Source organism: Muscardinus avellanarius, assembly GCF_963383645.1.
Source record: "Muscardinus avellanarius genome assembly, chromosome: 2".
Classification (NCBI taxonomy): Eukaryota; Metazoa; Chordata; class Mammalia; order Rodentia; family Gliridae; genus Muscardinus; species Muscardinus avellanarius.
In genome coordinates, this window is record NC_137787.1 from 86408858 (window position 1) to 86422341 (window position 13484).

The 13484-nt window shown below is 37.8% G+C and overlaps 1 protein-coding gene and 1 pseudogene across 2 annotated transcripts in view; one reads left to right on the top strand and one right to left on the bottom strand.

Annotated features, from left to right (window-relative positions):
* Positions 1 to 13484, bottom strand: part of EPC2 (enhancer of polycomb homolog 2) — a gene marked incomplete at both ends in the record, with an annotated part of 136360 nt that overhangs the window by 70069 nt on the left and 52807 nt on the right. The gene's annotated exons all lie outside the window — the stretch shown is intronic.
* Positions 6500 to 7614, top strand: LOC308279850 (5'-nucleotidase domain-containing protein 3-like; annotated as a pseudogene). The gene has a single exon. The product of its transcript is annotated as a 5'-nucleotidase domain-containing protein 3-like (transcript).

Here is a 13484-nt window from a genome sequence, read left to right on the forward strand (position 1 = left end):
AACTTACTGAGACCCTGTTTCCAAAAATAGGTCTGGGAGTATAGCCCAGAGGTAGAAAGCCTCTGGGTTCCACCCCCAGTACCACCAAAAAAAAAAAAAAGAAAAGAAAATGAGGAGGATAAGAACCTTGGTGAACCAAGCACAGATTTCAGGCTCCTAACTCATAAAGCTCAGTAGTTTATTTCTACACCACACAGAAGCAAAATTACACCCTTCTAACTGGAAGAGCCATAATGAAAAATTGTTTAGGCTATCAAAAGGAGCATGAATACCAATAAATAAAACAATCATTTCTGTTTTAATTTGGAATTACATGTTTAAGTTTACAAATTACATTTAATAACCAAAGAAAATAAAAATAATTAATACAGGAATAAACGAGAGGACTATGAACTGACCAAAGTGGATAAATAAAAAATCAACTATCTACCTTGTCTATCAGGCACTCAAAGATTTGCTTGCAAACAAAACAAACTCTCTAGTTTCCCACTTAAACTTATTTCAGTCAACAAGTTCCAATATTTATGTATGAATTATCAATGCTAGTTTATTTAAAAACATATAAAGATACAGCATCCATTTTTATACAGACTCCCAAAGATCACTATATCCTAAAACTCTATTTCTGGAAACTGCCAATATCTAATCCCTCTGCAGTGACAAAATAAAAAACATGAGTATACCTTGCTTCAAAGGGCTTTTCCTTCAGTATTAATAAAAAGTGGCATGCATTTAAAAACTGATTATATCTGCTCTCCCAGCTCTCCAATTCCTTTCCTTTATGACTTTCTAAAAATGATGTTTACTGCATCGACTCCTATAACAACCAACAATGACTGTATCTCAAGTATAACAAATATAACAAGCTCCTCTTTTCAAATTAGGCTAGACATCAATATCATAAAGCATAGAGAAAGTGAATGCAAGGGCATTCTAGACAGAAACAGGAGCAAAGATAGGAACACAGAGAGGCCAGGACTAACTATTAGATATAAATTACCAAAAATGAGACTGGAGAGGAAGTTGTGTTATAATTCAAATCTACCTTCAAAGTAAAACATTCAGGACCTTATGTCCAAAGAAGTTGTACACATGTATGTAGGTGCTTGCGTGAGTGTGTGTGCACGCGTATCATACGTAAAAAGCAGAGTTCAAGCTGGATGTGGTGGTGCATGCTTGTAATCCCAGTACTTGGGAGGCTGAGATGGGAGGATCACAGGTTCATGGCCAGCCTCAGCTACTTAGTGAGGGCCTCTGCAATTTAGTGAAACCCTGTTTCAAAATTAATAATAATAATAATAATAATAATAATAATAATAATAATAATAATAATATAGGACTGGGAGTATAGCTCATATAGGTCAGAGGTAGAATACCCCTGAGTTTAATCTTCAGTTCAGCAAAAGAGAGGGGGGGGGGTAGAGAGAGAGAGAGAGGGAGAGAGAATAAGGAAGAAATAAATCACAAGCAAAGTACCACCTCATCCTGTGCATGGAGCTCTCCAAGGTTCTGATTTTCTGATTTAACCTCTAAGTTTCACATAGGGGAATGTTAAAGAGATTCTGAACAGCACTCTTCACTTTGGTTCTCCCAAATTTCTTTTAATTATAAGCCTAGCTAGAGACAGCATTCATAACTCTTACCAGCACAAATGTGCAAATAGAAAAGTGAACTGCCAAACAGTTCAAAGCCATTTTCTACAATGTTATGTAGTGATCCAACTCCCTCTATTGACTAACTTGATTTTTTAGAAGTTCTTGGTTCGAATCATAATCAGCATTATTCTGGTCTTTTTGAATATCCAATTAACTACACTCCTCTCCCACTTAGAAAAAAGTTGCATTTTATATACACAACAAATATCTTTGGTCAAAATGAATGGCAATGACAAGGACAATTACAAAAACCAAGACAATTACAAGAACCACATGCTAAGAGAATGAGCAAGTGGATACTTTGAATCTTTTAAGCAGAGATTTTCATCATTACAAAGGAAACAAAGCCTAATGATATTAGATTCTAGAGATAATAATAATAATAATAATAATAATAATAATAATATTATTATTATTATTATTATTACTGGGCAGAAGGTATAGATCAGAGCACTAGCAAAGCATGCACAAAGCCCTAGATTTGACCCAACATGAAAAAGTGTGTACAAATAATGATACTTTTATTATCCCTCTATGAAATTCCTCATTCACTCTTGTTCATATTTTTTCCTTTGACTCTACCTGTTACTGATGACTGAAGAGAGCTCCAGCCTTTTTTATTCATTTATTTAATTTTAAGTAGGGTCTGCCTAAGTTATACTGGCTGGCCTCAAACTTGTGATCCTCCTGCCTTGGCCTCCCAAATCACTGGGTTTATAGCCATGCACCATCTTGCCTGTCTCCCTTGTTGCTTTCTAACAACCTACTAGAAAATGTGGTGAAAGACAATAATAGTTCAGAAGATCAAAATACAAATGGCTCTTACACACTTGAAAAGACACTCAACTTCATTCATAATAAGAAATCTAAATATTAACAATATTGAGAGAAACCAGAGTAAAAGCTGGAGTTTAGTTAATAATAATGTACTAACATGGCTTCCTAGTTTTGACATAAATACCCCAGTAATGTTCTAACATTAAAGAAAACTAAAACTGGACGAGAGATTTAAAGAAACTGTCTATACTACTTTTCTAACTTTTCTGCAAACCTAAGTTTTCCACAATAAAAGGCTTATTAAAAAATACTGTGCTCAGTCTCAGCTACTTAGGCCTTCTCAACTTAGTGAGATCCTGTTTCAAAATAAAGAATAAAAAATCAGGCTAGGGGTGTAGCTTAGAGGTAGAATACTACTGGGTTCAGTCCCCAGCACCACACACACAAAAAAAAAATACTGTGCTCATGCACATGTTTTGGAAAAATACTATAAAAATATCATAGAGACATATTTCTCACCTATCAGATTAGCAAAATTTCAAACACTAAATGCTTTTGAAAACAAAAATTTTCATATACTGCCAATAGAGGCACAAAATAGGTTTAAATGCTAAAGGTGCTTTCTGTAACAAATAAATAAAACCATATGCCCATCTTTAATGATGAAATTCTGCATGTTCACAGTTATTCACTACACTACTACTGGTAACAGCAAAAGACTGGAAACAACCAGTTTTCTTTTACAGAAAATTGAATAACAAACTGGTATGTACATACACACACACAAATAGCCTATTAAGCAAGAATAAAAGAAAAATTGAGAACATACTGTACATGCTAATAAGATAATTTTCCAGACTACAGTTGTAAGCACAGAAGAAACAAAACAAAATAAGGTTCAGAAAAGTGCATATATTAAGTTTTGCATAATAGAGGGTATAGAAATATAAATTCCCATGTGCCTAAATTTGGATAAGGAAATCCTAAAACATATATGACCTGATAAAAGTAGTTTCTTATGAGTAGCTAGAGTGGAGGATGAACAAAGATGGTTTTTTTTTTTAATACACTTTTTCTTTGGATTCAATTAAATGTATCACCTATTTTTAAGTAAAATAAAATCCGGTTATTTTGTAAATCTAAAAACATTTTTGAGCCAGGTGTGGTGGTGCACGTTTGTAATCCCTGTGCTTGGGAGGCTGAGACAGGAGGATCGCACAGGTTCGAAGCCAGCCTCAGCTACTGAGTGAGGCTATCAGCAACTTAGTGAGACCCTGTTTCCAAATAAAATATAAAATAGGTCTGAGAGTATAGTCTGGAGTTTGTAGAAAGCCTCTGGGTTCCACCCCCAGTACCACCCCCCCAAAAATTTTTTTTGAGTTTAAAAAATATGTTCTAGGTCAATAATCTCTACTTAACATTTGACATTCTCCCATGTTTTCTGTTTAAACCTAGTGTCCTTGTTCACCCTTAACAAATCATTCTACAAGTACAGAATCAGCGCAAACTCTTAACTTAGACTTCTGGGTTTAGGCAGTACTTTAGCTCAACCAGTACAAACCAATTTTAAAATAATGCATGCATAAGAATAAAAATTCTAAAGCCAGGAGTGGTAGCGCACCCTTGTAATCCCAGCATTTAGGAGGCTGAGACTGGAGGATCGCGGTTCGTGGACAGCCTCAGCTACTTAGTGAGGCCCTCTGCAACTCAGTGAGACCCTATTTCAAAATAAAGAATAAATAATAGGACATGGGGGTGTGGCTCAGAGGTTGAATGCCCCTGGGTTCCATCCCCACCCACAAAAAATAATTTAAAATTCTATTAAGAAAATCTAATAGTATAAAATAATATCATAAACATAAACAGAATATATATATTCTGATTATATATCAGCAAGGTATGGGGTCATGTGCCTAATCACAGTACTTGTGAGGCTGAGATAGGAGGATAGCAGGTTCAAAGCCAGCCTCAGCAGCTCAATAAGGCCCTCAGTTACTTAGTGAGACCATTTCAAACTAAAAAATAAAATAGCATTATGCAGGAAAGCTCAGCTCCTGGGTTCATTTATCCTCCAGTACCATTACACTCACTCACACACACACAATTATCACACACAATTATATATATTCTTAGATGACTAAATGGTCAGAAACATAGTTAAAATAGCAACTGTTTCAGCAGATTAACATTAGCAAATAGTGAACAAGGGTATAAACTCAACATACAGAAGATCTGAGAAAGATACAAAATAGTCTTAACAGATCTGAAAAGCCAACCTTATAAAACAAAATTTGAAGGGAAATTAGTAATTTACTAAAGATACTCTTTTTAGTTGATGCAGTGATGAACACCTGTAATCCCCAGGATTTAGGAAACTGACATAGGAGGATCACATATTTGAGGCTGATGCATGGTAACTTAAGGAGATCCTATTTCAAGATAAAAAGGAAATAGGGTTGTGGGTATAGCTCAGAAGTAGAAGGCCTCTGGGTTTAATCCCCAATGCTACCCACTCAAGATGTTCTTTGCAAAGGATTCTCACAAGTTCTTAAAAACAACAAGAAGCCGGGCATGGGGGCACATGCTTGTAATCCTCGCACTTGGGAGTCAGAGACAGGAGGACCACGCAGGTTCAAAGCCAGCCTTGCTGGCTTAAAACACCCTGTTTCCAACTAAAAAATATAAAAATAGGCCTGGAGGTAGAAGGGTTCCATCCCCAGTACCACCAAAAAAACAAACAAACAAACAAACCAAAAGGCAGCTCTGCTGGGGATATAAGGTATCCTATTTAAAAACAAATTTTACATCACAAAACATATTACAAAGCTTCAGTGATAATTGATAAATCAGTATGGTATTAGCATAAAGACATACATACAGACCAATAGAAATAAACAAAGAGACTCGAAATAAAGCTTTGTGATATAATCAAAATCTGCTAACAGTACCATAACTCTACAATGTGAAAAAGATAGTCTCTTCAACACATGATGCTAGGAAACTGAATATTCACCTGCAAAAGAATGAAGGTGAACTCTTTCTTTATACTATGTACAGAACTTAACTCAAAACAAATAAAAAACTTAAATATAAAACTTCAAACTATAAAAATCCTGGAAAAAAGAACAGCAAGGAAGAAAGCTTCAAAACTGGATATGACAATGATTTCTTAAGATTACACCAAAAGCACAAGTAACAAAAAGGAAAAATGGTCAAATGTCAATGCAACAATTTTGAAAGTTCTGCCCAAGTAAATAGCTGAGTGGAAAGAAACAGAAAAAAAAAAATACCGTGTATGTGATAGAGTAAATATCCAAAATATATAAAGAACTACAATCCGTGGAGGCAAGAGGGTGCCCCAAATAACCCAATCTACAAATGGGCAAAGGAAATGAACAGGCATTTCTCTAAAAAAGATGGGCATAGTGGTGCACGCTTGTAATCCCAGAATTCGGGGAGTCTGGGATCTGAGGATCGTCATTCGCAGACAGCCTCAGCTACTTAGTGAGGCCCTCTGCACTCAGTGAGACCCGGTTTCAAAATAAAGAATAAAAAATAGGTCAGAGGGTGTAGCTCGGAGGTCGAAGTTCCCTGGGTTCTATCCCCATACCCGCAAAAATAAATAAAAATTAAAAAAAAATAAAAAGATACACCCAGAAAATGACATGTTAGCAAGGATGTAGAGGACATAGAATCACTGTACAGCGTTGGTAGTAACGTAACATGCTGAAGCTGCCATAGAAAATAGGATGATGGTTCATTTAAAAATAGAATTATCAGGAGCTGCCTACCTGCAGGGCTGAGAGTGGATCTGGCGCCCTACCTGCCTTGCCACTCCCAGCCTGTGCCACTCCCAGCCCATCAGAGGCAGGATGGCCAATGAATTGGCAGAGTGGCCAGCCTATGGGGCTGCTGCAAGTGGCCCCTCTCAGCCCCTAGGCACTGTGCCACTCCCAGCCAGTCAGAGGCAGGATGGCCAATGAATTGGCAGAGTGGTCAGTCTATGGGGCTGTTGCAAGCAGCCCCTCAGCCCCTAGGCACGGGCGAATACGTACACAACCGAATTGGTTTCTTCAATTATGAACAATCTGCTGGATCTAGATGCCATTTTCACCAACAATGAAATGAGCCTGTCAAACATTGAAATTTATGGCTTCAATTACAATTATACCCTTGTGTTTTATTCCAAGCACCTTTACACAATGATCTTTAATGCTGCTAGAACCTCCTCATCAATGAACACCAGTACCCTATGAAAATCCAGAAGTGTGAGTACAACCCAAGCTTTGCAATTTGTGGACTGCAATATGGTGCCCACCGGACAGTATTCATAAAGACTCATACTTTTCATTACATCCAGCTGAGAACTGTCTACAGAGGCCTCAATGTTGTCGCTGATGAAGAAGTCATTGAAATGTTCCCATGTACCCTTGGAGCATATGAGCGACTTCTATCTAAAGTTCTATGCAAAGAGTTCTTATGGGAACACCATGAAGCAGTTCATGCACATCTTCTCTCTTGCTGTCCTGTGAACAAGCACTTTCTGAAGAGCAATATCAACTATAAGCCTGTCCACCTGTGCAAGGAGTCAAGAATTCAATTTGGGATGCCCACATCAAAGGAATAATGTACAGAACAATGGAAGCAGATATCAAAAAGTACATCTGCAATACCGATCAGACCCAAGCGGTGTTGGCCAAACTGGCTGATCATGGCAAGATGTTTCTCATTACCAATATCCCCAGTAGCTTTGTGGACAAAGAGATGAGGTATATTGTTGGCAAAGACTGGAGGGATCTGTTTGACATGGTCATAGTGCAGGCTGAGAAGCCAAGCTTCTTTAATGATAAGCAGAGACCTTTTTGATAGGTGAACTAGAAAGGTATCTTACTCTAGAATGAAATCCACAAGTTGCAGAAAGGCCAGATTTACAAGTAGGGCAATTTATATAAATTTTTGAAATTCACTGGGTGGAGAGGATCCAAAGTGTTGTATTTTTGTGCCCACAAATGCAGTGACCTTTCAAATTTGACCCTGAAGCACAGCTGGCAGATGCACCATCCCTGAGTTGAATTTGGAGCTCAGGATCATGAACACAGAGCAGTACATCTAAACCATGACTTGGCTACAGACCTGGAGCACATGCAGGTTCAAAGATATGGAGTCGCGCCTGGTTTTGTAGGAGTGGAAGGAACAGGAGATGAGGTCAGAGGCGTGTGTATGAGCATGGGACTCCACCCCTACACTAGGTGTGCTCATCCCACTCATGTTCTCCCAGGGCTGGCCAGGCACAATCATGAAGCATCCTTTTTTAGCTCCCAGAGAAATGACCAAAAGCTTCATTAATGCCCAGTTTGGAAACTTGTTCCAAATTAGAACCCCACATAATTCCTGTGTCTGTGATTCGCAGACATCTACATGGCATCGCTGAGCTGCCTCCTGAACAACAATGTCAGCCATATGTTCTACCCCAGGAGGACTCCACTGAAGAGCTGCTCACCTGGTCTGACAGGCCCTGAGCCTCCAGAGCCCAGCTGCTGCAGGAGGCACAGGCCAAATAACTGCATACCGCCCATGGAGCCAGAAGCAGTTGCAGCACCGGACTGGGAAGACTTGATGGGGTTGACTTTATGTGGGTCTGAGTGTTGTCTTCTAAAGAGATACGAGTATGCCTTTTGATATTCATTTTATATTTTATGGAAAAAGCAACCGGGATCAATATCAACACTAGCTGTCCATCAGCCTAGCTTCCTCTGCTCATGGGCTGCAGGGCAGGGCAAGCTCTATTTTGGCCTTATTGTTCACTAAGCTCCTAGAACTGGTGAGATCAACTGATGCCATCTCTGGTTTCAAAAGATAGTTTGGAAACTGTTCTAGGCTCGTCCATGAAACATTTCCTGACCATGCACAGTCCAACTGTCAGGGACTGCAGGGCCCAGGAACATAGAAAGATAAACTGCTGACAGAAAGTGGATGACCAGCAAGTCCTTCAGTGGCCCTGGGCTGCAATAAGTAGCAGAGTCAGCCTGTTCCCAAATCTTGGTCCTAGGGCTCTGGCAGGCATTCAAGTGCATCATGTCCAAGAGAACCAGCTTGGCTGGAGGACTTACATGAGAAAGAGCCAGAACCCTTTGTCCTCAGTGTGTGCTTGCCTGACCCTGCCCCCATGCTGGGCAAGAACAGTGATTTCACAGGTGATGATGGATAAGGTTCCACCTCTCTTCAATACTCCAAGAAGACACAACAATCCTTAATGCCTTAATGTATGTCTAACAATAAACACCAAATCATGTAAGGCAAAAATTGACTTAATTACAAAGAGAAACAGATAAGTCCACTATTATAGTTGGAGACCTAAATATTCCTTTATCAGAAATGGACAGTCCTGGAAGGCAGAAAATCAGTAAGGACACACTTAAACTGGACAGCACCATCAGTCAAATTATCTAATTGACATTTATAGAATGCTATGTACAATATGAGCAGAATTATTTTCTCAACCTTACATGGCATATTCACCAAGATAGACTGCGTTCTGGGCTGTAAAACACATTTTAACAAATTTTTGAGAGGAGAAATCACATTATATGTGATTATGTATGTTTTTAGTATGTTCTAAGATCACTTAGAACTGAAATAAAATTAAAAATAAGTAACAGAAAGCTGGAAAATCCCCAAACACTTGGCATTGAATGTACATACTAGAAAAAAAGAGAAAAATCTAAACTCAATCTAAGCTTCCACACTTTAGGAAACTAAAAAAGGAAGAGCAAACTAAATTCAAACTATGCAGAAGGAAAGAAATAAGAAAAACTAGAGAAGAAATTAATAAAAGAAATTTAAAAAGAAAATCAATCTTAAAAAACCCCAGTAAAGCCAAAAGCTGGTTCTTGGGGGGGGGGGATGAATAAAATTGATAAGCCTCTAGCCAAGTTAAAACAAAAAAAGGGAGGTTGAAATGGTAGGAAAGGTGTGTGTGTGTGTGTGTGTGTGTGTGTGTGTGTGTGTGTGTGTGTGTACACACAAAGTCAAGGGGTATTTGCGAACTTGTATTTTCTGCTTAATTTTGCTATGAACCTAAAACTGCTTTAAAAAGTAAAATTTACTAGCCGGGCATGGTGGCGCACGCTTGTAATCCCAGCATTTGGGAGGCTGAGACCGGAGGATCGCGGTTCGCGGACAGCCTCAGCTACTTAGTGAGGCTCTTTGCAACTCAGTGAGACCCGGTTTCAAAATAAAGAATAAAAAATAGGGCAGGAGGTGTAGCTCGGAGGTTGAATGCCCCTGGGTTCCACCCCCAGACCCGCAAAAATAAATAAATAAATAAATAAAATGTAAAATTTACTAATTAAAAATTATATATGCACATTGAGTATAATGTATTGGGGCCAAATATATATATATATATATTTCAATTTAGAAGCTAAGATCCTTTTTGAAAACTCTTTTTAAATTAAAAAAGTAAGCTGGTACTTGGGAGGCTGAGATGGAAGGATCACAAGCTCTAGGACAGAAAGCAATGTAGCAAGACTCTCAGTAACCTAGAAATGCCTTACTTGAAGTAAAAAAATGTCTTTAAAAGTTTTGGGGGGAGTAGCTCTAAGGTAGCACTAGTTCCCTTTTACAATGATAATAATAATAATTCTCATGATGAATGTAAACTAGAAGAAAATATCATTTGGTTAATTATGTATCTTTTCAAAGACACTGCTTTTATGCAGCTTGGAAGCCCAGTGATATCAAAAGAAACAACAGTCCACTGATCAACCAACTTCTAGAAAATATTTTCTAAAAAATCAGTTTTGAGGATGGAGTTATCTCTGTGGTAGAGCACTTGCCTAGCATGAGCAAGCCCCTGTGTTATAACTCCAGGACCACCAGAAAAAAACATAATAATAATAATTTAAAAATTAGAAATCAGTTCTAAAATTTCATTGACAGCCTCTATAACTATATATAACTATATATATAGTGGGTTTAGCCGGGCGTGGTGGCGCATGCTTGTAATCCCTGCGCTTGGGAAGTGGAGACAGGAGGATCGCATGGTTTGAAGCCAGCCCTGCTGGCTTAAGAGACCCTGTTTCCAAAAATAAAAAAGTATAAAATAGGTCTGGGAGTGTAGCCCAGAGGTAAAAGGGCTTCCAGGAACCCCAGTACCTCGAAGGAAAAAAAAAATTGGGTTTAAAGAGTGCTTTTTTTTTTTTTTTTTTTTTTTGGCGGTTCTAGGGATTGGATCCAGAGTCATTCTACCTCCATGCTACACCCCAACTCTATTTTTTAGCTTTTCCTTTCTTTTCTTTTCTTTTTTTCGGGTCTGGGGATGGAACCCAGGGGCATTTGACCTCTGAGTCACACCCCCTGCCCTATTTTTATTCTTTATTTTGAAACACGGTCTCAATATGTTGCAGAGGACCTCACTAAGTACTTGAGGCTGTCCACGAACCTCGATCCTCCGGTTTCAGCCTCCCAAATGTTGGGATTACAAACCGCTTGGCTTTTATCCTTTACTTTGAAACAAGTTCTCACTAAGTTACAGAGGACCTCACTAAGTAGCTGAGGGTGGCCATAAACCCCGGATCCTCCTGTCTCAGCTTCCCAAGAACTGGGATTACAAGCATGCGCCACCACACCTGGCTGTGTTTTCTGTTCGTTTGTTTTTTTAACTATCACTTGTAGCTAATGCAAATTTCAGATTACAATCAGGGTGTAGTTTTAAAATTAAAACTATGAATTGAATATTCAAGGTGAACTCTTAATCAATGAACCTTTGCCATGTGCCTACTTTGAAAGAAACACATGATTTCTTTTTTAGGGGGGAATACTGGGGGTTTAACCCAGGACCCAATACCTTTGTACTATACCCCCAGCACTTTTATTATTTTGAAACAGGGTCTCACTATTTCATTGAGTGAGTGACTTGCTAAATTGATCGAGATAGCCCTGAACCTGTGATCTTCCAATCTCAGCCTCCCAAATACTGTGATTACAGTATGGAAAAACATGCTGGGAAAATTTTTATACTCTCAAATTAGTCACTACTAAGTTATTGTTAGTTAACAAAAAAAAAGGTTCTTTAGAATTTTTTTAAATGATTACTACACAGTCATAGAGTAAAACATCTAATGTTAGAACTTCAAGACACTCTAGTCACTAAGGCTGAAAATTCTATGGCAAAAGTTCCTCTGCATTAGTTAACATCAAGAAATAATTGTTATAATGGTATTATGTTTGTGCTTAGAAATGTCTTTATCTCTGAAAGACAAACACTGAAATATTTAGAGGTGAAATGATGCCTGATATTTGCTTAAAAACAAACTAGAGGGAAAAAAGTGAGAAATAAGTAAAAGTTGTTGGTTTGTTTAAGGATGGATCATGGGTACAAAGAAACCTCTCAAAGTAGTGATACATTATTTCTTCAACTTTAAAAAGAACTTCTGCAGAAAACCTATAGCCAATAGCAAAATTTTAAAATCTAAATGTTTTCTACTAAGATTACAAGAACAAAGCCAAGGATGTTCTATCTCACCACTTTATTATTACACACTGTCCTGGAAGTCCTAGCTAATATAACAGAACACGAAAAGAAAACAAAAAAATATATGCATCAAAACAAAAAAATAAAACTGTGTTTCACCAATGAGAAGACAATGTAGAAAATTCCACAGAACCGAGAAAAATCTGCAATTAAAGGGTACAGTAAAGTTCTAGTACAGAAAGTTAATGCCAGTACTTGGGAGGCTGAGACAGGAGGATCACAGGTTCACAGCCAGCTTCAGCTACATAGTGAGGTCCTCTGCAACTTAGTGAGACCCTATTTCTTTGCCACAGGAGCAAAGGGGATTCAATGAAAACAGAATAGTCCTTTCAACAATGGGTGCTAGAATAACTGGACATCCACCCACATAAATACAATGAAATCTAGACAGAGACCTTCCTTACACCTTCTACAAAAACTAACTTGAAAGGAACCACAGACATAAAAGTAAAATGCAATCGGCAAAATTTGTAGAAAACAGAAGAAAAATCTCAGTAATCTTGAGTCTGTGGTGAGCTTTTAGAAGCAATACCAAAGATGTAATCCAGGCCAGGCATGGTGGCACAAACCTATAATCCCAACACTTGGGAGGCTGAGTGGAGAATCAATGGTTAGAGGTCAGCTTCATTAACTTAATAATACCCTGTTTCAAAATAAAAAATGAAAAAAAAAGTAGAGCTGGAAATGTAGCTCAGAGGTAGAACGCCCCTGGGTTCTAATTCCAGCAGCCTCCTCCCCCAACACACAAAAGGCATAATACATTTTTAAAACCTGATAAACTATACCACAGTGAAATTAGGAACTTCTCTGTGAAAGACAGTGTGGGAATGAAAAGACATACCACAAAGAGAGAAAATATGCAAAACATATTTATAAAGAATCTGTATCTAAAATATATAAAAAGGTTAAAACTCATTAATAAGAAAACAAATAATCCAATTAAGGAATGAGCAGAAGACCTAAACTGATACTTCACCAAAAATGAGTCAATTAATTATATGAAAAGGTACTCAACATCCTATGTCATTAGAGAATGGCAAATTAAAACAATGAAGTAACAACCCAAACTTATTAAAAATGGCTAAAATCTAAAAAACCGGCCATGTCAAGTGCTGATAATGATGCAGGGCACCAGAACTCTGTCAGTGTTCTGTCAGTAGTACAGCCACCTTGGAACACATCTATATTCCTAAGTATTTACCTGAGTTGAAAATTCACATTCATTAAAAAATCTGTCCATGAATGCTTAGAGCAAGTTTACTCATCATCTCGTAAAACTGGAAGCAAATCACAGTATATTTCAATAGGTGAGATTGACAAGAATCCAGAAGGCTAAATTGGTGAAGTTTTCAGCATGTCAAACAAATCTGTAGGATACTATTATAGTGGATTCATGTTTTGTGTTATTCAAAATCCATAAAACTGTATAATAAAGGATAAACTCTAATGTTAACCATGGACTTTAGTTAATACTAAAACATCAAAATCATTAAGTAATGCAAGATATTAACAGGGAA